The sequence below is a fragment of the Pyxicephalus adspersus genome, chromosome 1 (assembly GCF_032062135.1).
Source record: "Pyxicephalus adspersus chromosome 1, UCB_Pads_2.0, whole genome shotgun sequence".
In the NCBI taxonomy this organism is placed as follows: Eukaryota; Metazoa; Chordata; class Amphibia; order Anura; family Pyxicephalidae; genus Pyxicephalus; species Pyxicephalus adspersus.
Window position 1 is genome coordinate 128,653,006 of NC_092858.1, and position 25,195 is coordinate 128,678,200.

The following is a 25,195-nucleotide window of genomic DNA, read 5'->3' on the forward strand; positions in this document are numbered from 1 at the left end:
ACTTTTTGTCATGTTCAAGAAACCAGTTGGAGATGATATGAGCTTTGAGAAATGGTGCATTATCCTGTTGGACATGGTCAGCAAGAATACTAAGGTATGCCGTGGATTTTAAACAAGGGTCAGTTGATATTGAGGGAGCCAAAGTGTGCCAAGAAAATATCCCTCACACTATTACACCACCACAACCAATCTCAACCATTGCTACAATGGAGGATGGATCCATGCTTTCATGTGGCTGATCTAAAATTCTGACCCTAGCATCCAAACATCATGGTACAAACCTAGACTCATCAGACCAGGCAAAGTTTTTCAGAACCTTTTTTGTCCACTTGAATGTTTGCTAATTGTGGCCTCAGGTGCCACTTAGTATGTGTTGTGATCTCCTGCTGCTGTAGCTCATCTTCTTTAAGGTTTGAGGTATTGTGTGTGTTTTGGGATGATCCTCATGCATTCCTCTGCATTCCTTGTTTGTAATGAGTGGTTATTTGAGTTACTGTTGCATTTCAGTCAGCTTGCACCAGTCTGGCCATTCTCTTCTGACCCCTGACATGAAGAAACTATTTTTGCCCATAGGACTGACATTTACTGAATATTCTCCCCTTTATCGGACCACTCTCTGAGGTTACATTAGGGATGGTTTTATAGATATCCAAGCAGATGGACAGTTTCTGAAATACACAGACGGGTTTGACATCAACAACCATTCCACGTTCAAAGTCACTTAAATTACTTTTCTACCCCATTCTGATGCTGAATTTGAACTTCAGCAAGTCATCTTGACAATGTCGACTTGCTAAAATGCATTGAGATTGTGACTGACTGATTAGATATTTGGGTTACCAAGAAGGTGGTGTATGGTCAGGTATCTTTGATGCTTCTCAGTACAAAAGGGTCTGTGTTAGGGGCCTACAAATATCAATAAACGCCTGTGTGTTCTTTTCTACTAGGTGAACAACTTTATAGCTGAGGCATTATTTTAATAATTTTTTAAATAAAATCATATGCTAAAAATATTTCTCAATTAGGCAGCCATGCAAACAAAAACTTGTAATGTGGCCAGCAACAAACTGTATATATTGCATGTTCAGATTTGGAGTTGGAATGGCTGAAAGCTAATTGAAAGGTTCAAGATTGTGAGCAGTTTGCAAAGCAATTTTCATGGTATTTAAGTCTCTTTTAACCAGCTTTAGATTGAGGAAATGGTCAAGTGAATCAATGCAACCTATTTCTAATAGTTTCTGTGGTTTAGGTTTTTTAAAATTGACTGCAGTGGATAATGACTGAAAACGTCTATGTGTATGTCCATAACTGAGAACTGCCATCCACTAGCTGAATATAATTGTGACATTGGCATCACTGTCCTAGTCACCTAGAAGAGCGTTTATCAATGCATGCTTCTGAAGGAGAAGGTAAAACTAGATGTTACTGCTTTTTTTTTGGTTGGTCTCCACTTGCTTGCATATTGTAACAAATGCACATGTGCTGCCTACATTACATATTGTAACGAAAGTACAGTGCTAAGATGGTGTATGTGACCATAAGAGCATTGCTTGTTTAGTGGACTATACTGTTACTATCATTTATTTTTCCGAAGGCATGTTACTATTACCATTTTTTTTTATAGACATGTTACCATTTTTTTCAAAATGCAATGGAAAGTATTTCTTAAAATTATTTGCTATTCTTTGGCAAATGTTTTCAGTCATGGAGCAAATCCATTATAGGTTTACTGGATCACCTAGGTTGTCTCATGATAGTCTATCTTCCCCAGTCTTGGAGAGCTTTAATAAATCAGGCCCAGTGTATCACACATTTGTATTTTGCCATATTTCCTGATAATATCAATAGAAATACACCAATACACATGCCAATGCACACAGCTGAGCGTTTCCATGCATTTCTATTCAGGTAGAAACACAAAGGTGAGAATCCATCCTAGCTTGCTCCCTGGTGTGCCAATAGGCAGCTCTAGGCTCATTTTTGGGCTTGTTCCTTCTAACAGTATTTGGCCACATTGCTTAGGACAGTGTGATGAGTTTTTTACAATTATTATAAATTGGCTATTGGGAGTTCACCTTAAACGAAGTTCATACAGGTGGTGAGGTTGTGGTGCAGTTTTTGTTTCCTCATGTCAATGAACTGTGGCCACCCATATGGAATGATTGCAGGTGATAGGGTTGTGATGCCCGCTGGTAATTCATTAAGAAGCAGCGCAGAGGTTGGGGCAGTGGAGCACCTGGCAAGGTGCCATGTGTCAGGAACCGCTGATCACACCTAAACTTACACTATGTGATCTTCAGTATTGCTGATCCATTAATATTATCTACACATAGATGGAGCCCCTTGATCAACCACAATTTTCCATGCACTAATTCATCTGTATTGGGAAAACTCATAATAAAAATGTGTTTAAACATGATCGCTATACAAGCGCTTTCTTGTGATCAGTTGGCCGTTTTCCCAATCAGTGTAAAGTATTGCAGTTCTGTCACGTTCCTCCGATACAGAGCGCTGACATCCCCGGCCTACACAAGGGTTAAAGCCGACCCAGTAGCTGTAAGACAGCGGAGAAGGTTTAATATGTGGCTTTGTATTGCCGGCCATTTGCCGTATAATGAGATGTGCTTTTCCCCCGGGGGGATCTGTGTCCTGGTGATGGGAGGAGGGGAGGGGGATAAAGGGGCTTTGGGGGAGGGACTCCTAATCAATCAGCCGCTCTTGAGGCCGTTTCTTGCTAAACGAGGGAAACACAGCTTCTGTCAGGCACGATCATCCACATCAAACGCTCAGCGATGAATGGCTGCCTTGTTTAACCCTCTGGGTAACGCGATCAGCGCACATCTTCTTCATAGAAAGTCTCTTTCTTCCCATAGACAGCGGAATTAACCTCTGAGATCCCGGCCAGCTAAGCAATGCTCCCCATGGTCCTCTATCCTGCAAATATTACATCTGGAAGGAAGCTCTAACCAGCTACATGTTTGGACCAAGAAGTTAAATGGTGGCGGTTCGCTGTGCTTCAGATTTTGTGTAATGAGGAGGCATGGATGACCCTGGGTTATCCTTATTCTTGCACTGCAAGGGTTAACCTGTGTCCCCTTCCAGGTTCTGAAACTATCCCCAAATCTTTGCACCATGTCTAACAAAACATCATTCTTCTAATAAATAGTTAATCCAGGCTCGGAGGAAGTGCAAATGAGACCAAAGTGATCCGGTTAACCCTTTCCCACTGTGCAATGTAGGCAGCAGAGCGTCTTCATGAAATATTGAGCAATGTGCTGTCACCACAAACAAGGCCCGGCCTGCTGTGACTTTCCAGCCTACTGGAAGGTGACACCACCGGTGACCCCGCCATTTAATCTTCTCAGTCCATCCCAGGGCGGACTCTAAAAGTAGTCATACACGTACGGAGAATACCGCATGATACGAGCGTAATCCGGCCATGTGGAGGACAAAAGATCATATCCACCGTCATGAATATGACGCTCTAGTTCTGTCACTGCCTGTTAGAGATAATTTAGGACCAAATGGGACCCTGGGCAAATATGAAATAGGGGCCCCAAGTGTACAGCATTCCAGCTCCCTGCAATTAGGGCCTAAAAAATATGGGGCTGGGGCAGTTACACAGTTTGCCCCCCTCCCAACACTGTGCTTGGTGGTTGTGTGGGAAAAAAGTGAAATGCATGAAATGAAATGCATGTTGTCGGCTCTGTCTTCTGAATTTTCAAATTACTGTTATTATGTATGGGTAGTCTGAGGATTTGTTCACACACAGGGTTTTTCAGCTGCTAAGAATGGTATTTTGTAGCGGATGACTGCCTAAAAAATGCCAATGAACTGCCAAGCCCTCTCATTATAAGAGAAACTAATGAGAGTGGATAGGGTTTTATAATTGACATTTTGCAGGCATTGAGGTTAATTCACAGTTTTCAGACGCTTTGTGTAGCTTTTCATGGTCGGCTCGCCTGTCAACCTCTTCCATAGACTTAAATGGAAATGCTTTTTGAAAGCCTGTTTGTTTTTCGGCAGTTTGGAAGTGTTTGTGACTAAGAAGTACAAACAAAAGACACATTTTTGTTATTTACACTCCTCAATATCCTGTGCAAGACAACCACAAGACAATCACTCCTATCGCGCTTCTTAACCATTTTGTAAAGGGCATTGATGCAAAGCTGTTAAAATTGGGCGTTTGATAAGCGGTAACCTCACTACAAACGGATTCACTTGATGTATGATTGGCATGGAACACTTTTAATATTATAGTTATGACTAGCCACTGTACTATATATATATATATATATATATATATATGTATCAGTGATAATACCATACACAGCCATGCCTAATCCATCCAGCCTGGTGATAGGTATGTCAGCGTTCAGATAACCTTAGTCTGTTATCATTTCATTACAAAGATTATGGTGAGTTAGAACTTATGTGCGTGCTATCATGCGTTGTTAAATAATTGCGGTGCATTGCCTATTTATGAATATACTGCATAATAAACACAGAGCAGAAACAAATGTGCGTTTCCTATTAAATTTTACCATTTCAGTGTAGAGTGTGTGCGTTAGCATGTGATGTGGTGCACCACAATACTTGTCTGTAGGCAAGGTGCACTGTGGTGCCATTCAGAAAGGTACCACATAAATGTAAATGGAGCCATAATGTAGACTATCAATTAAGATTCTGCAGCCCATGAAGTTGTTATGTTTATAACAAGTTGCTGGGGCTAGGTTGCTGCAACAATCATTTTACTGCTCAGGCCTGTGAAAGTAAACAAAGCAGATACAATCTGTCTGTCCAGGAAATCATGTGATGAAAATTCTTTCCAGCAAACAGGAAAAGGCTTTTACAGAAGAGCCAGATCTTGTGTCATATTGGCCAAAACACTAAATAAAAAGTCGTATCCAACCTTCTGCTAATTACAATGGGCCCTCACAGTGTCCATACTATGAAATCAGATATACAGTTGAGCCATCAATCAACACAAAACCTGAACAAATAAATGTGATTGGTGGATATGGAAAAGTAAATGTGGTAAAAATCCAGTGATACTTAGGACCATATGGGGCAGAAAATTTCTTTAATCAGTATGAGCACTCAAGCTCACAAGGACAGTATACATGATTGTATCATATGCAGTATAATATACATATAGATAAGAATATTTTACTACTGTGATCGCAGGCAGTTTTCATGTGTTCACTGCTACAGATTTAGTGGTAGGATGAATTTGCCAGGAATAGAAACATTAAAGCACAACTCCAATCAAATTGCAGAATGGTCATAAGAGTTGTTGTATATTTAGGAGCTTTTTGGTCAATTACTCCTTTTCCGTCAGGTATATTGGTGCCCTGAGCAGAGAAAGTGCAATGACTACCTCCTCTAAAAATGTCATGCCATGTTGCAGTTTATCCAAGTTCAAACCAAGTGTCAGTTCTGGAAGAATATGTTGTTAGAGCTCGCAGGCATTTTATCCTTGTGTGATATTATGCCCCGTCTCCTCCGCTACGCTCCCCAAGATACACCTCTGCTTGGAGATTAATCTTCTACAATCCCTCAGACGGATAGGTTTGCAATGAGAGGCGGACAGCAAGGCACACTAGGGTGCGTTACAGCAAAGAGCTCGGTGTGCATATGTAGCAAGCAACGATCGCTGCTCTGTGGAAACTATAAATAGAAACATTTTTTACGTTAAAACACTGGCTCAATTCGCAAAGCTGGAACACAAAAAGTAGGATCTTTTTTTCCTTCAGCCCCACAACCTTTATTTATAGACTTATAGACTCTTGGCTGAAAATAACAGCCACTTCTAAATAAAGCTTCTTTATTCTGGTGTGTTAGCTTGGTGAATTGAGTTTATCAATGAGAATATTTACATAAATACCTAAAATGAACTTTCACTTATTCATCTTTTAAAACGCAAAAGTAAAATTTGACAAAAAAAGTGATGCCTCTGAAAATAACAATATATTCAGTGTATGCATTGAGCATAGAATTCCTGTTTCCTGTACTTTTAATGGAATTTATAGAGAGGAAGCCCGGCTTTAATAGTATTTAGTTTGTTTACAGTGACACAATTTAGGCAGTGGGGTATTTATTAAGTTTAGAAAGAATATCTTGGTTTGTTGCACTGGTTTAATGGTTGCTTGTGGTTATTAAAGAGAACAGATATTCATGTCACTCTAAGGAAGTCACTGAGGTATGATGAAATACACAATTTCAGTTTAAGCTCACAAGCAGCAACTGTCAGTTTACCTACCATAAAGTAGGTTAGAAAGATGCTGGTAAACTGGCAGAGAATTAGTACATTTACAGGCCAGGAGAGGCAGAGAGCTGGGTAATAAGATAAGGGGACATGAGTGCAGGGTTACAGGATGAAGGTAGCAGAGGACAGGGTAACAGGATAACACTTCACCAGTCTGTTGTGTTTCCTAACACAGCTGAAAGGGAATACTGTAGGGGGTCATAACCTCCAGCCTTCCTGGCTTCTTGTAAATGTTAGTGCCCAGCACTGCAGAACGGAGCTGGAGAATTTGTCAGGGCTAACTGCATTGGATTTGGGGCGAGGAGCTTACAACTGTGTCAATTGACTTTTTCAACTTATGTACCCATTTGCAGGGTTTTTACCTGTCACATTCCCCAATATATTTACCCATTACCTGTAACACTCGATTTTTCTTGATGTCGATCCATATGGAGGTGCAAGCCCTGACCCAGCAGCATTTTCTGTTCCTGGATGAGATCGATGCAATCCAGTGATCAGAGGCAGAAATGCATATGATTTGTAAAAATCCCAATAGTCTCCTGTGAGGCTACAAAAATAGAAACAAATGTGATCAAATTAGTTATATATTCATATACATTTTTGTTCCTTTTCATCATTAAATTTTACAACTTTCTGTTTGACAGGCAAAAATAAGAATTAAAGTAGTGGTCCGCTTTATCCCTGCTTATTTGAATAGCAGACTTCCCCAGGGTGGTTTTTATCTTGCAGAAAATAGGCTATTGGCCAAGAAAGTCCTATTATATCTGCCAATGATATATGCCGAGGCTGAGATATCGTCATCATCATCTGTTTCTGTTGAAACTGGAGATATCATATGACAATCATCTAGAAATGGCAATATTCCAGAGTAAGAATCGCTCCCTTATATCCAGGAAAATGACTCTGCCACTGAAATGATTATTGGAGCAGAGGAGGCACCGTGGGTTCTGGTGATCATTAAAGACTTTTTTAATGGAAACCAACAAAGGATCTGCCATTGTACAGCTAGGAATAGGTCAATTAATAATTCAAGAGGTTTCCACATTTAGCCAAGAAATGAAAAGTTCCTTCTGTTAGAATGGAGCTACAGATTGTGGATCTTATCACGAGCCATCAATTACTTGATTTGGGATGTATTGCTTTATTTGGTGGAGCTCAGGTGCATTTTATAGGCAAATCATAGGTGGGAGTAGACATTTTCTGAAAAGGGAACTGCACATATCTGCCTTTTGGCAACTGAACCTCAGCTGCTGTGTGATGTAAAAAAAATACCAATAATTTAAAGAAATCATCCATCCACCCTTCCACTAATCCTTGGTTTGAGCCCATAGCAGTGTTTGAGATTAGGTCTGAGCAATTGCTCACCCTGTGAAGAGGCTTGTCACCCTATGAGGTAATATACTTACTTTTCTATGGCACTGCAATGCTGCGTGTCGCCCCAAGTATTCTACCAGTCAGTAAGTCCAATACTGTTTTCCCCCGTTGATAACAATGGTTCCTTCCACTGCATGATGTCTTGTAGTAATGTATAATCTGACAGGAGGAACCATTACATGTGGCAGGGGTGACCAGAACGCACACATCCTGAAGTGAAGAATACTTTCAGGGCTGAGACACACCTTTGTGGTAACAAGTGTGACATTATATAAGTCCGGACATTGCGATGGCACCCAATGCAGCTCCAACACACACTTTTAGTGCACTGCGTCACAATAAAATGTCACATATTAATTTTTTCAGTCAGTTCCTGTGCATTAGGGTCTCATTTATAGTGACTGGGTCAATGCCTATTAACGCTTTAAATGTGATAGCATTGCCGCAACACACTGCGATGGAGGAGTGTGAAGCCAGCCCCGGGGCTGTAATGTGTGTGTGAAAAGTACCACAAATGGTGCTGCCAGCAGAGGTAGAAAATGGAGTTAAATATAGCAGCTCTCGTGTGATAATGGCGGCTTTTATTGTAAACATGCTTCGCTATGCTCCCAGACGTGTTTTAGTACATACCCAGGAGCGGCAGTGTGTGTCTCATTCCGTGCTTGTGTTTGTGTGGGGTTTTTCCTTTTCAAGTTTCCTGTCGGCAGAAGGAGACAGTGGGCGTGGGGGAGGGGAGGGCGCGCTGTGAATAGCAGGCCTCTGCAGACAAGTGCCGGGAAGCGGCGCGCCTCGCTCTGGCCTCGTGTCTCTCCTCACACGTTCCATGCAGCGCTCCTCACCTGCCGCTGTCTGTGGACTCTGCAATAATGAAAGCATTCCCTCATTTTACACTGCCTGATTATTAAAGCATGTCATTAGTCTCTGAGGAGGGGGACGAGCGATGTATTCTGACAAATGTGGGCCCATTCATACCATGCGAGCAGTGTGTGAAGCAGCACATTCATTTTAAATGGGCTCTCAATGTACAATGAAATGGGCCCTGTGCAGAGCATATTTGTGAATACGCTATACAGCGAGTTGCAGTACAAATGCGCCTTGCTATATGCATGTATAGTCCATTGCTGTGCATTGTAGTCAGGTGTTATAACAGGTCATGACGCATATTATGCTGCCAGTAATCCTTTATTCTGTCTATACACAGTGACATTAATGACGCTCTGCATAAATCACCATCCTAATGTCTGACAAGCGTGTATACTCATTGTGTGCCAATGGCCACTGGAACCTGGCTGGGTAAAATTAATAACCTGGCTTGGCAGGTTGACTCACAGCTGACTTGCACTGACATTAGTGTGTGGCTGGGGTTATAGAAATGTTTCTGCATCCTTTCTCTGCTGCGGCTTGTAGTACCCAATGCAGCTGTCTCTTCTGCCTTTGGATTAGTGACTGGGACTTTGGGTACGTCACCCAAGAGGCAGCATTGATGTGTAGAGATATCAGCCTGGCACCTACAGGAGGTAACCAGAATCTAGTGTCTGAGGTAACTATAAAGCTTGTACACCATTCACATAACAATGTGTGTTATAACACATCATTTCATTGGTTTCCCATCCACAATGCTAAGTATGGCCAGTAGTGAATGTAACCAACAAGGGGCATCTTTGCAGAACTGCCTTGGGGCCCCTGTTGGCTGGGCAGGGTCAGGTGCCCTCATGCAATGGCACACAGTCTGCTCCCCTTCAATTTATTTACTTCAATTTATTGGTGGATCACGTTTTATAATGTCCCCTAGATCAGTGGTCCCCAACCCTCGGGCCCGCCTGGACTATTTCCAGTCCATGGCTGGTGAGTTGGGGGCCACAAATGACAGGGGGCAGAAGTCAGGTGGCCCTCCTTACACTACTCTAAAGCTAGTGACAGTAAGACAGCAGGAGCGCAACCAGCGGTAGTGCAGACGTCTCTCCTCACACTGCTTACACAGGAGCTGCTGAGAATGGCAGAGCCATGTATGTAAGGCTTACACTTCTCTGCCATTCCCAGCAGCTCTGACACCTGACAGCACACCAGCACACGAGCTGCTGAGAATAGCAGAGTAGTGTAAGCTGTACATAAACCGAGCCGCGGCAAATTTTTATTCTGTTACCGGGCCCTGCTGGCAGAAAGGTTGGGGACAACTGATCTAGATCATAAAAGTTACTATGTGATAATGTGGAGAGCAGAAGAGAGTTTGTTATGTGCATTCCTATTTCATGCTAAACATTCTCTTCTGCATCAGGTACAAGTGTATTGAGCAGCTGAATATACACAAGTGTTCAGCAATGTAAATCCATTAACGTGTTACTTCTATTGCTGTGTCAGGTGCACCTCCTCTTCCAGGAAAGCGTTGGCACAGTTGTGAATTTGTGAGTTTTTACCCACCTGTCAATGTATACATGTGAGAAGTATATAAGTCTACTGTGCAGCTAATACATAAAGGGAATGACATTTGTAACATTTTGATATGGCCTGTAATATATGGCCTGTAATGTATACATGTGAGAGGTATATAAGACTACTGTACAGCTAATACATATAGGGAATGACATTTGTAACATTTTGATATGGCCTCTATTGATAAAAATCCCTTTCTCCATTTCTGTACTGTTGGCCGGTAAAGGACTGCATGGAAGAGCAGCATAACCAAATGTGTGTAGAGAAATCCAGCAGACTTATTCCTACACAAACTACACATTGCACCGAAGCGTGTCTGAATTTAGCATTGGCAGGCTGGAGACATTGAGGATCGAATCTCCTGTACACAAACAGAGGTTCCTGTAGATATTTAGGCAAGATAAATAATGTTCGCACCATTTACTTTCTTCAAAGTCCATATACAGGAGCTGAGATTCTTTCTTTAACACAGCTTCATGTGAGGAGGCTCATCTACCACTGTATTTAATATTCGGAAGTGAGACACCCCCTTCGTGTTCACCAGACTGTCACTCTAGTTCTGGATAGTGCCTCTCTCCCTTTGTGATAAGGCCTCTTTAAGCAGTGTGAGAATCACAGCCCTAAAAGACTGGAGTAGCACAGCCCTTGCCAAATCGGCTATAGGCATGGGGACTACTAGACATCATGTGAAATAGGATTATATTGATCTTTATGGAGACGTGCACAAGGAATATATAAATGGATGTTTACTGCTAGAAAATGCTCAGAGGAGCACGTGGCTGGGCCCATCTAAAACAAGAGCATATTATTAATTCTGAACCCGCAATACGCGTACTGCATCAACTGCTTAAAGGTACATATATTATTATTATTATTATTATTAATATTATTATTATTAAACAGGATTTATATAGCGCCAACATATTAGGCAGCGCTGTACATTAAATAGGGATTGCAAAAGACAGACTAATACAGACAGTGATACAGGAGGAGAGGACCCTGCCCCGAAGAGCTTACAATCTATACCAATGGAGCGCATGATTTGTATTAGAAGGGGGTGATCAACAGTGTCAAAAGCAGAGGAAAGTTCAAGGAGAAGGAGCAGGGAAAAGTTGCCTAGAGAATTTTAGTCATATGTATGTCATTGTACTTGCCCTGCTACCAATTGTAGATTCTTATTTTTTAACCAAACACCTACAATATATCCATAATAGGATTGGATATCTGGAAGCATTTGGTGGTCTTTTTTTCCATTGTACTGTTTTATAGGGCTGCCCTGACTCTCTGTAATGCTCTTCTTTCTCTTATTCAGCTTGCTCCTACTTTCTGCACATTTAAAAGAGCCCTTAAAACCCATCTTTTCAAACTTACCCGTCTTCTTCTGTCTCTTAAACCCTCACTACTTGCCCATCATTTAGCATCCCCCTCCTATTGTGTGCTACTTCCCCAACCTCTTAGATTGTAAGCTCTTCAGGGCAGGGTCATCTCCTCCTACTGTGCTATTGTTTGTATCTGTCTTTCATTTGCAACCCCTATTTAATGTACAGGGCTGTGTAAAACCTTGACACTATATAAATACAGTTTATTATTGTTAATAATATGCTCCTAGATAATAAACTAGGATAAGGGGTTATATTCAATTTTTTAGGTAAGCTATAGGTATAGCTTTAGGTTAAGAGTTGGACTTAGTGGTTAGAATAAGTTCATTTCTCTGATCCAGGCTAAAAATAATGTAGAACTGAACAAATGGAGGTGCACAACATTATAGATCTATTTACCAAAACATTGGGGTGAAGGTACTAAGCTTTGCCAGTATATATTTGCTATAGCAAACATTAATGTGAGGGCTGAAAATATTTATTTATGGCAAATATGACTTAGATGTTATAGCTTAGTAAATTGGGCTTTGTGAGATGTGTTGACACATAACGATTCGTGTATATGGCTTCAGAAATAGCAAATTTTTAAAATGGGACGTGAGAAAAGGTTTATGCTGAGCTTTAGGATTAACCCACGGCAAGGGTTAAAAAAATATATATATATTTTCCCATAGGGAGTATTGTGGAGAAATTCATTTTTGCCAAATTCAAAACAGAAGCACTAACAGTCCTTTCACATTATCCCTGGAAGCTAATTATATGCACACACGTCAGATGTGTGTCATCAAAACTCTGATACGTGTACACAGTCCCCCAATGTGGAGTGCATACCCCATTCCTCTCTCCATAGAACAAAACAGTGCTGAGTGTACATTGCTGCTTTGTTCATCTGTCTCTAGAAAGAATCACTAAAGTTTATTTTCAGTGACAAAGATCTGACTTGTATATATTGCCTTCGTATTAGCAGTCTGATGTATATTGTAAGAAATCACTTATGAGTCTCTCCCTGAGATGTTTAAGGATGGATTATTTCACAGTACATTCGGCTAGAACATGCAGTGGGTGCTTAATTTAAAGCTCTTTTAATGTCTGTAATCTGGACACAGGTGCCCTTTGAAGCTGTTTTGTCATTTTACTCATCTGATTTGTTGTACTGTACACAATCTGCTCCGTTTTACTGAACAGGTTTCTTGATTAATAAAGACATTGATATCACTTTAATTTAAAGAGGAACTAAACTCAAAATCCCCTAAAATAAAAAAAATTCACTTAACTTTAATCCCACAGGTCTGTCGATCGGTCCAGAGGTCTCTTCCAATGGGTCCCGGGTCGTGCCGGCATCCGTCTTCGGGCCGGCGCTCCGGGTGCCGCCATTTTTTCCTCTTCTTCCTACGACACCCAACCCAGGTGCAAGATCGGCTGACGAAGGATTTGAATTCAAATTTCTAAGAAATACTCCTTATGTTTGTAGATTTGCACAAATGTAAATCAGCAAACCTGGGTGACTGTATTTTTTACGGATAAAATTATTACTTTTTTTCATTGATTTTACTAGAGAATAAATTCCTTGTTTGCCTGCACCTCTGATTTATATTCCCTTAATTCATCCTCTGTTGATTCATGCATTGCAGTCTTCCCTACACCACATACTGTATATTACGATTCTGTATCCCTCTTACGCTGTGTAATTATATGTCAATGAGACTGATGTATCAGCACTGCTGTTTTCTGTCACTGGTGCAACAGTCTAACATACTCAGTTGCTACATGTACAGCACACGCTTAGATATATCATTAAAATCACATCATTACTGTTTTCTCCCTTCCCTTTTGTCTCACTCTGCAAAAAGCAGAAGTCTCCAGCAAGCCTCGGCTAATAGGGCCTAGCAGAGAAAGCGTTAAAGCTAGTTAATGCAACTCTTTAGAGACTTTGCTCCAGGCCTGAATTGCTTGCATAATTACCTGAAATGCACATTACTGCCAGACCTGCCCCCCACTGCATATAATTCTTCTTCTAGCTGTCTCCAGCAGCTGAAATCCCTCCACCTCCCTCTCTCTAACGCTCACTTTAAAATGGCGCAGACGGCTCGGAACTGGGAACATTTACAGACATTAATCCTTCGATAATAAAAGGGGTGTGGGGATTCCTTTCCAAGCCACGAGGCTGGAAAAAGTTCACAGTGTACGCTACACGCTGATTCGTAGGAACAACAATTTTGTTTGAAGTTGCATGGCAAAATGTACACCCTGCCTAATAAATTGTAGCCTGGCTCAATCCTGTCATTACTAAATGAGATCAAAGTTTGCTGTTAAAGACTTCTGAATGCCAGGGCCCAATTTCTTACTAGGCCATAAGCTGGGGCAGTAAAACTGCCAAAGGAAGCGGCTAGATACCCAGGCCACCTAATATCTAGGTTACCCACTGCTGCTTAAGGAATGACATGATCTCATGTCAGCCAAACCATTTCCATCTATTTCCACTTGTTTTCAGCTATTTCTACCCCCACATGTGCTGGGGCAGGACATGCATACAGCGGATCACAGTGCGAGCCTGGAGGGGAGCACAGTGACTGAGAAAGTTGCTTCTAGTAGTTGTGTACTGCCTGAGCAAAGGTGATCAGAAAAGTGAGGGGTGGAAGTAAATAGAAAGGGAAAATTTAGGGTGTCTCATGTGACATGGCATGTAGCATAAAGCATGCCCTAAATTTGGTTCTGAATTTAGAGGTAGTTTTGTTAGAAGCTGAAGGTTTGGGGAAGCCCACTAGAAGGATCAGAGAGTAAGGTGAGGCTTGAGTATTGTGGCCTGCACCTTGCTATACATTCCAACATTACTATCCACCAGGGAAGTCAAAGGGAGGAGACACTGGTCTCAGAAACAGAGAGTGACTGCTTAGCATATTTTCTTCCACAATTGACCTTCTTCAGTTCACCAGTATGAGGTATGTTTTTGACTGAGTTTCACTAGTCATCTGTGGTTAGAGGAAGTGAATGCTCCAAAGTTCTTATTTGAGTACCTGTTTCTTTTAGATGTGCAGATAAGACTACAAACAATTTGGGTCAGCCTGGACCTATGTTGTTGCACACACACCACTTATATCGCACTAGTAATCAAGAGCTGTGCAGAATTTCATCAGCAAAATGACTACATAGCCAAGTGGTACCCCCTATTTGTTGGTTCTCAAACACTTGTCGGAGGCTCAGCCTACCAGAGTCAAAAGACCGACTGTATCTTGGAGGCCATTCATCAGATGACAAGGTGACATGAAGCCTTCTGACCACCTTGGAGCCATCCACTAATCCTAGTGTTCTTCACTTTGGAGTCCTTTTGGAAAGATATACATACCACTGTGAATTACAAATACCACCCTATAAAGGTTAGAATGCTCCACCAGTAATTCTGGCAGCCCCATCACTGGCAGGGTTTGTGACAGTTATTCCCATTGACCAGTGCTTACCCAAGGATTTTAATGCAGCTGTTAGACAGTTACATTCCTCTCGCATCAGTTTGGATATCATTGATCCAATTATTTCTGTTTTTTTATTGCTTTATGTTCCCCTTTTACCCTGTGTTGTTTGACACAAGGCCTCTCAGGAGTAAAAAAAGGAATGAATGTTCATTTTTACTATTTCATTATACCAAATTACTCCAATGTGGTTGAACTGTTTAACAATAAACCTTTAAAATCAATACCTTTCCACATAGTTTATGTTTTTTGTTTTTAAATTAAACATGAGTTATATCAATTGGTGTGCCCTGTACTGTCAGGTCCACTGGTCCAAAGTGTGGGTCACCACTGGTATCATAGTATCATAACCTAAAACTTACCAGCAGCTCCTGGCATGGTGATCTATTCTCACAATTATGTGGACATGGAGCATTTGTCTTTTGTTTGCTCCTGCTGGAATAGGTAAGTGCCTAAATTTGCTGGCATAGGGGTGAAAAAAGTATAAATCTGGCCCCGCTTGGTATGGTAAACAAAAGGCCATGAAAGATTAGAGGAGGCTTGTGTATTACAGATGGTTCTAGTGTGAGAAATGTAGGCATGCAGTGGGGTATTATTTTCAGAAAAGTGAAACGAATTGAAGATAGATTAGGTTTCCATTGCATTCTCAGTCAGGATCAGACTCAGAGGGGAGATTTGAGATTACAGCTCTCTGAATGGTTACTTGGATGCTGTAAGAGTTTGGTTTATCACTGCTACAAAGTCTTCTAATTCACTTGCAAGTGTTACTAATACTTTTAATTATGTTACTCCACAGCCCCCATGTATTGTCAGACTCCCATTAATTATAAAAAGGGCAGATTAGCGCAATCACCACTATTCTTCTCTGATATTGCTCTGGCTTTCAGAGTTAAATACATATGTCAGTGGCAAGAGTATTTTCCCTTTGCTGGGTTTGTCATAGGTGACCATACTTGCAGCCTTTGTAAATCCACATTTAGTTTCCCCGGGGATGCATACTTATACAAATTTGAGTAGTCAAGAATGCAGACCACACCACAGTCATGTCCAGACCTATTTGTGGTGTGGCCTGCATTCTTGATTGCATGAATGTGTGCCAAAAATAGGGTCATGTTGTGGTTACATACTGCACAGTACCCACATATTTCCATCTCTTACTATCTAGAAAACAATACTTATTTATATAGCATTTAGAATATATGCATATCTTCAATACATGTTTTTTCATACCACATGCCACAACTAGAAACATCGTATCTATGGGAGGTACACAATCTTACAGGTTAGCCATTGTTGACCGCTGACCTTACAAGTTTATAGAGCTCTCAGTTTAACCCCAGGGTAGATAGCTGGTGCTTGTATGAATGATCCCTCCCACAAACCTATGGCCAACTTTACTTTTGGCAGGCAGATCTTTGACATGACAATGTTCCATCCTAATCTTTCTGCAATAAAAACAGAAGAGTCCTTCCAGCACATGTGTCTTAAATGGCATGCCAAGAGAGCTAACAAGAAAATACTTAATTGTATCTTCCTTATACAATATGACAAGCAAAATCTCTCAGCTTCCGTTGATATTACTTTCTGCTATACGTGGACCTACAGAAAGATAGGGTTTAAAGCTTACTGATTTCAGTGATTAAAATACAAATAAAGAGATTTGCCTATGATTATCCAAATCATAGAAGATGTTCCATCTTTCCTTATAGTTTAACATGTTACTGGGTATGTAAAATTCCAAGCAATGCCCCATAATACAACTCCTAGATTGTAAGATCTTTTGGGCAGGGTCCTCTCCTCCTCCTGTGTCACTGTCTGTATCTGTCTGACATTTGCAACCCCCATATAATGTACAGTGCTGTGTAATATGTTAGTGCTATATAAATACTGTTTATTATTAAAAATAATAAAAATAATATTAAGAAGAATAATAATAGCAATAATACATGGCGCATTCTCTATATTGTGTTCTAATACGTTGTGTTGCCACAAAATAAAATAAATGCTAGGGAATCAAAATATAAAATGTTGTATTATGTAATCATTTGTGTTTAGACTATAGAGAAGGGTGGGAGAAGCACACTATTGACACCCCCAGCATCAGCTTTGCAATCATCTTTGCAAGCATTTGTAGCGGGAACTTTTTAACACCTGACAATACCTGCAAAAAACTATTTTTTTTAATCAGTTTATTTAGGTCTTTGAAGGCAGTTGAGTGCTAAAGCCACCCCTGGACACTGTTATGCACATTTGCAATTCTGCTTGCAAACCATTTGAAAACCTTTGTAATAAAAAAAATATTAAACAATTAACCTATACAAATGATCACTGTTTTTGTGGATGGTTTTAAGCATTTGCAAGAAGGTAAAATAATTACAAACGCTAGTTTGAATGTAGCAAAAAATTTTCTATGCCTGGTGGCAGAGAACTGGACTTTAGGCAAGGTAGCAGCTTTGACCCCCTACCACCAACTCACTGAAAAAAAAAATTCTTCCATTTGCATTGCCTAGCATACCTTGCCCTATCAGACACAAACTACCTTCAATTGTGTCCCTAATGAAATTACTGGCAGGTGCACATCTTTTTTTTTTGCAACCCCACTGCTGTACAGGAGAACAAGAGGGTAGTAAATAGGTACCCTACACATCTATCGGGCCCTAGGCCCTAGATGTGGATTTGGGCTTGTCCATGGTCTGGTTTTGGGCGGTGGGCTGTATCTGTTGTCTATAAACACCTTAAGATGTTGTTGATTAGCAGGGGAAGGGCCTGCATTTTCCTTAGCCTTAGTTTAACCCTCGGAAAATTTCCTGTGAAAAGAGAATGGAAATCGCTGGTTAGTTTCCTTGTTGTGCTGGGGATTACAGTCAGCAGATAAGTAAACTAGCAGACGGTTTCTGTTAACACTTGGAGTACTTGATTATACCAATAGAGATTAAAATTTGTGTAGCAATTCCCCTGTTTTATCCAGGACAAAGGACTTTATGGAAGTAAGTGAATAGATTATAATAAAGGCCTGGTGCCACAACTGAGCTGACTGCAGAGGCAAGAGACAGGATGAGTGATTTCCTGAACATGAGAGGTTAAAAGGCAGGAGGCTGGGCAGACCTCCCAATCACAGACACATAGTGGGAAGCAGCGGTTATGACACAGCTTATACTTCAGTTGCGTTCACGTTTCCGCTGCACGTATTATGCACAGAGCGAGCCGCCTGCAACCCATTGCTAACCACATCTCTGTGCTCACAGCCTGGTGTGGGGGAGGCATCTTTTTCCACATGCATGGCTGGATGCGTGTATAGATAGATAGATAGATAGATAGGTAAATGCTGGGGTTTGTCCCTGACATTATCAGTATCTTCAACAACACAGAACAAGTCCAACCGAATGTGACTAACTACTAGTAGCAGATGAAAAATAGGTATCTTCAAATTCTAGAAAAAATCTCAAGTGAAAAATGATAATAACTTTTGTTTAGTCAAAGTCAATAGACATTGTTTTCAATTTGAACTTTCGCCAACAGAAGATATCTTTGGATAAATGCTGAAATTATCTGAAACCTCATACAGATGCTAGACCTTTATCACCTGAGATAATCATTTGTCTTGGGTAAAAATCTGGCATTAGTACAGCTGCGACACAATGTAATTTAGGAACCCGCCGTGTTGATCGCTAAACGACAGGCTGGAATGATCGCTATTGCTTGCTATTGGGGGGGACACAATGGGCACCTCCCTCTCATCCTCTCCGCTACCCTTTTTATAAAACAGCGATGTCTGTACAGCATTAGTTCATTCCTACTGTCGATGGGAACAATCACTAAAGAGTGTTATCAGTGGTAATTATTGAGCACCTGTAGGAAACTTAAATGATAATCTGCTTTTTTCAGTGATATTCATTTCTATTGTTTTTTTTAAAGATCATTTTTAATTTAGTTCATGAAAGGACCCCAATGCAAAAACATAAATTTCATCTAAATCAAATAGGAAAAATGCAAACAAATGCAACTATCCAGTCTTGGTCTAGAAATGATTTTCACATGTATTGAAAGAATTGGCAAATATTTTTTGTACTTATCCATTATCCAGTTTTTATATAGTGCTGACATATTACGTAGCACTTTACAAAGTCCATCATCATGTCACTAGCTGTCCATCAAAGGGGCTCACAATCTGAAGTCCCTACTATAAATCATTTGTCATTATCACAGACTAAGGCCAATTTGGGGGAAGCCAATTAATATAACTGCATGTTTTTGGAATGTTGAAGGAAACCAGAATACCCAGAGGAAACCCAAGCACGGGGAGAAGCTGCAAACTCCATGCTGATAATGTCTTAGATTCAAACTTGAGACCTAGTCCTGCAAAGTCCAGAATAGCCTTTGTGACCTTTGAGCCAATATATCTGTAAAGGGTATATTTTACAGACCAGAAAGGATAAAAAAAGAGACACTCATTGTTAGGCTTGCATACTCAATAAAGGGACCCGTCTCCTTAGTAGTTCCAAAACACTCTAAATGTATTTCCCACATGCTATTGTTACCTGAATAAATTACTATTTAGTACTGGGTCTAATAGCACTTGTATACTTTGCTTTGACTAAAATATACCGTGGGTTCACTATTATCATGGACTCTGCTGGGAAATATTGCCAGCTTAGAAAAACAGAAAATATAGGTGCCTCTGGGACCTCCCATGAGGCTATGCCCTACATAACTTGTAAAAACTTTGTTGGTTTTGAACCATTGTTTACAATACTCAGTATTACACTTTTGTGTACAATCAAAGGTACTTTCACTGATTAGTTCAGTGGCTTGTAACTACCCCCCTACAGGGCTGTATTGTCACAATTGACATTCTAAATTATTTGTATGCCTTTACTTAGCAAATGTAAGACCATATTAACATCACAATTACTGAAGGTCTTGTTTGGCAAAGTCATTTCAGTGTAACACCTGTGGAGACCAAAGCCCCTAGTGTGGCAGCAATGGCAATGAAAACCAGTAAACTGACCAAAAGTTAAAGGAAATTGCTACCCTAATAAATAAATATAATGTATATACCGGTAGCTAAAATCTGATATATCCAGCTTCATACACATAAAGGCTTTTTTTTCCTTTACCTATCCTATAACATATTTTGTTTAACAAGACCTTGGGACACATTAGGAAAATTTGCTTTTGGAGGCTTTAGTGGAGGAAATCTATTTTGCCCTGCATACAATTTTTAATGGTCGGTTTTGCCCTGACTCTCTATATGAAGTTTAGCTAATTTATGTAAACGTTCTTCTGTTAATTATTTTTGATGATTGAAAGATGTGTTCACAAGATTTTTCTCTGTGTTCTAATACTTCCGAAAATAATATTGTTGTGGTGTCACCCAAATGCCAGCTGCATAGATCCACTAGATTTTGCAACACTTCTGCTGCCAGTTGCCTTCTTCAAGAAAAAAAAGGCCTATTAACACATCAATTCAGTATTCCTCCACACGTTTGAGGTGTGTATTAAAATTGTTATTTTAAAATTTTTGACTTAATTTTCCTAAAACTCGAAGCAATCGTGCACTGTTATGCAGTGACTACAGTGCGCAATGTATGACTCTACTACTGTGTGTTGGTTCCAAGTAACAATAAATGGCAACACACTACAACACACAAAGTCCCAGTCTCCACTGCTTCAGGCATGCTTTAAACACATGTTTTTTTAAGCATCTCAAACATATTGCAAAAGATTTCCATTGAAAGCAATTGGACAGTCTCCATGGATGCCTTAGATTTGCTTTGATTTCAACTCAGTATGATGCTTTGCCCTGTGACAAAGTCATGTTGCCCTATGTGTTTATGAAATTAAAACATGCTGCCTTTTTTTCTTACTACGCAGCATGAAGCTTGCTTAAATCCAGTGGGGTATAGGCCATGTACAGTGTGTTGCGGTGCATTACTGTGTAGCGTATTATAACTGCTGTATTACAAAGCAAGAAGACATAGACATATGTATTAGAAAGAGAAGACATGGAGCAGTGGCAATCCTTAGATTTTTCCATCCCTATAGGTATGCTTAATGGCTAGCAATAAGAATAAGATTGGTGGATCTAGCTGCAATCAAAAAATAAAATCATGTCTGCATGCACCAGCAGATACCCTTGGTCATCCAAGAAAACTAATATTTCGTTAGGTAATTACACATTTTGCTCCCCCCATGATAAACTATGCAGCCCCCAGATTAAACATCTGTACCCTGATGTAGACACCTTGAGAAAGGGCAGTATTCACTGTTACAGATAATTATAGCTGGAAGACATATTCTAGTCATCTGCAGGACTGGGACTAGCCACTGTTTCCTGGGTAGCTCGCCCAAATGACTGAAGTGGAGCACATGCTGTTCACGAAGAAAGGATTGGCAAGGCTGTAGGACTTGGAACATACCTTAGCATTCAATGTTGAAAGCACTCATTATCGCTTCCTGTGGTTCATATAAACAGCCAAATCCTCATTCAGTTTTCGGATCAGGTTTTTTTTATGGCCAGCCTTAGTAATTAGTAGCTTAATAATTAAAAAAAAAAAAAAAAATAACTGTATGATTTCCATTGTTCTGTTTTTCCCATAGACTGATGGTATGATATCGTTTTGGACCAGAAGAAGTTTAGTGGACTGAACTCTAATTCACAGCATTAAATCCAAGACTCGGTAAGTTCAAAAAACCATTAATAAGCGTACATACCTTTGTGTATGATCTGTTATCTTTAAAATTAAAGAAGGGATCAAAAAAAAAGAGGAAAAACAGAAGCTTAGAATAGGCATGCAATGACAGCTAAAGTTTTATAGAACATATTATAAACCTCCCTTTATACAAGCTAATACCTTCCAAAATATATGGTCTTGGCCTGTTCACATATAACATGCTGTAAAAATATAAACCCTTTTTTGTGAAAAATGTTGTGCTTTTATAAATCCATGTTTGAAGCTAAAGCCCTATATAGAGTTCCATCGCTGGAAACGATCTTTCATGATTGTTTCCAGTCACAGTAGAACAAATGAGAGCTGTACACACAGCACTGTATTGTTCTATGGGGGGGGGAGTGACACCACCATAGGAAAGAACAGTGGTCATCCCTGCTTGGTTGTTCATTGATCTGCCAGGACACATTGATGAATGATATTGGGGGACCCAATATATACATGCTAGATTTTGAATAATTTAATCATAATCTAGCATGTATACGTAAATTTAGGCTACTGATGAGACTGAAAGATGCATGAACAAGCGCTTTACATACAGCGTTCTGTTCTATGGAGAGGGGGGAAAACGAGCCAGCTGCACCCTGCTGCGTTCTCCTCCCTTCACTTCCATTGCACTCATTCGTACATCCGCCGGAACAGATCCATGAACGACGTTGGAAGCCTGCTGCACACGTCAGATTCTCTTCTTAGGGCCTTAGGTCCCGTTAAAATAGGTACGTTTTTCCAAACAAGCTAAAGGTGCAAAGTGCTCAACCTAAAGTGTAGTACCCATAGTAGGCCATTACAATTCATATTGTACTGTTTTGACTTCAGTAAATAGAATTCTGGTTGGTTGCTATGGTTTTTTTGCACTTCACAACTCATATTGTTTACTAACTTAAAACTAAATTCTAGGCAGCATATTTATTACTTTATTCTTACATTTTTTTCTTATGCAAGTAATTTAGTTCTGGAAATTGACTTCTTGTAATATTTGTACAGCAGAGCCCAGACTAAGGGAGTGGGAAGCAAAACAAAGAGTCAATCAGTTTAGAAGCATTCAGATACGAAGAGAAAACTAAGATAAGCCCAAAACTGTGCTGCTTGTTCATTCACAGTCAAGATGCAGGTGAAGTGAAGGTGGAGAGTGGACCCATAAGTATTACTTAACTGCAGCAGAAAAAAGCCTGCCGGGAAGGATTGTACCGTGTGGCAAAACTGTGTAGACATCAGGATTAGATAGACAGAAATACAATTTTTTTGTCAGATATAACAGCTCCCATTTATGTATATCATCTGTGTGTTCAGTAATTTTTCTGGGTTTCTGGAGTGAGCCTTAATATTATATTTAAACAACATTTATATAGCGCCAACATATTATGCAGCGCTATACATTAATAGGGGTTGCAAATGACAGACAAACACAGACAGTGACACAGGAGGAGGAGAGTACCCTGCTTCGAAGACTTTACAATCCAAGAGGTGAGGAAGTAGCATTTAATAAGGGGGGACCTTACTAGCTTCAAAATCCTAAAAATATGATGCATCTTCACTTTCTCAAATCAAAGTGTTTTCATCAAGATATGTTTGCCTGGTTAAGGTGTTTTCCCAAGAAATGTATTTGATCTCCCCAATATTATTATACATACCTTCTGTCAGTTAATTAGTGGGTTTTGAAGGTTTTGAATCTAGTCTCCTAGGCATAGTATTAGGGCTGCCCTGTACACCAACAATACAGCTTTCTCTGTGCAGTAGAGAAGACCTTACAACTGTACAAAAACCCGAAGGCAAGGATGGAGTTCAACTTTAAAGAAAACATGAGCTGAGTATGGAGGTCATTGTTACTGACCTTCTTTTCAAAAGGTTAGTTACTTAGCAGTCATGCTTATCCTCTGGCTTAAATACTCTTAAGTCACTGAACCACATCTAGTGCACTGTATTGGAAAAACCTCTGATCTTTGTATTTGTTCTGGGCCAATGATTTAGATAACTTTGTAGCCATTAGCTCAGCATTAAAGACCTCCATATTTTATGAGTTTCTCCCTAAAATATTGGGCTCACTGCTCAAACCTAACTTGTGTTTGCTTTGCAATTGCATGATTTGAATAACGTACAAAAATATTATGACGACAAATGCCAATATCTGTAGAGGAAGAATATCCACATTGGGAATGCTGACAATTTTAGGGGAAAGAGTTCTAAAGCTCAAGCATTGTCCATCACATTCATCCACTATATTAGCGTTATCAACCTTTTTCATATGGGGGGACCCTTTGAATAACTTCAGGGAACCCCTGCTATAATTACTTTAACCAAATAGTAGTTAGTGTGGTGGTCAGTGGGAAGAATGTCATCCTTACAGATTAAAAGATCATTGGATAATTGCTGCCAACTTAAAGTGCGTACACACTTCCAATTTTTATCGTTCCAATCGAACGACGAACGATCGATTGGGCAAAAAATGGTTCGTAAAAAAGTAACCAACGACGCAGACGAACGAGGAAAGTCGCTGGAAACGAACGACCGGACCGACGGATCGGATTGGACGACGATCGTTGAACATCGTTCGTGTGTACGGTCGTTCGTTGATCGTCCATGTTCAGAGCATGCGTGATGAACGAACGTCCGTTCACTTTCCTGTCGTGCACATAGTTCCTCTATCGCTCAAACGATCGTATCTATTGTGTGTACAATATCTACGAACGATCGTGTCGTTACCTCTATGTGCAGTATCGGTGCTATACGATCGTTCGTATATATCGTGCATGAACGTTCGTCGTTCGTTTTCCAACGATAATAATTGGAAGTGTGTATGTAGCTTTAGTGTGCTTGCCTGAGAAACTTTGCAATCTTGGCTTCCCTTGTACATGCTGCGAATGAAAATACTGGAATTTCGTCATCCTGGCATGGCCAATCCAGATGGCCAACAATCACATTTAGAAAGAATAGAAGGAAGATGGTGGCGCCCTGCCACGAATCAGGGATAGGTGAGCATTGCAGGTTTAGTTCTGCTTTAAATGTCGTAACTCATGCTCATCAATTCATTTTTAAAATGACACCCAAGCAGTTTAGAATATTTTCCATATTCAGCTATGAATTGAAAATTGAGTAAGTCAGAGCAAAAACCAGGGTAGGCACTCTGTTTTAAACTTGCCCAGCCTTGCCTTTAGTAAATTACCCATGACTATACTTTAAAAAATTTCATTTAGGATAGCAATTTGATGAAGCTGGAGGTAGGTATCTCCATCAGGGCATAGATATCAAATTATTATTATTATTATTATTATTATATGTTTTATGAACAGGCCTTTTTTCTGGGTCTGTCCTTTTTATATTTTATAATATTTACTTTACCTTTATGTATGTGGAATTGGTGTTCAGACTAACCATCATTGGTCTAGGTTCTGAGAGTTGGAAATAATGTGTGTATTATGCACAGAGAAGTGGCAGCGGATCTTTACAGCTCTTGTTGTGGGATCTCAGCCTTTTACCGCACACGTCTCGGAACTTATCCAGGCTTTTAACAACATGCATTCCCCTGGCTGGGAACAGCTTTGCAACAACAAG

The 25,195-nt window shown here is 40.2% G+C and overlaps 1 protein-coding gene and 1 long non-coding RNA gene across 8 annotated transcripts in view; one reads left to right on the forward strand and one right to left on the reverse strand.

The window, feature by feature from the left end:
• Positions 1 to 14,413, reverse strand: part of LOC140341427 (uncharacterized) — a 92,585-nt gene extending 78,172 nt beyond the window's left edge. For 3 of the 7 annotated variants that reach the window (XR_011922879.1, XR_011922874.1, XR_011922878.1), the window contains exon 1: positions 6,663 to 8,266. This is a non-coding gene — a long non-coding RNA (uncharacterized lncRNA). The other 4 variants (XR_011922877.1, XR_011922880.1, XR_011922876.1 and 1 more) reach the window with 4 other exon arrangements.
• Positions 1 to 25,195, forward strand: part of BCOR (BCL6 corepressor) — a 139,736-nt gene that overhangs the window by 56,412 nt on the left and 58,129 nt on the right. Inside the window, exon 2 of the mRNA XM_072427164.1 lies at positions 21,516 to 21,595. The gene's annotated coding sequence lies outside the window, so the exon portion shown is untranslated. The remainder of the gene's footprint in view (positions 1 to 21,515; positions 21,596 to 25,195) is intronic.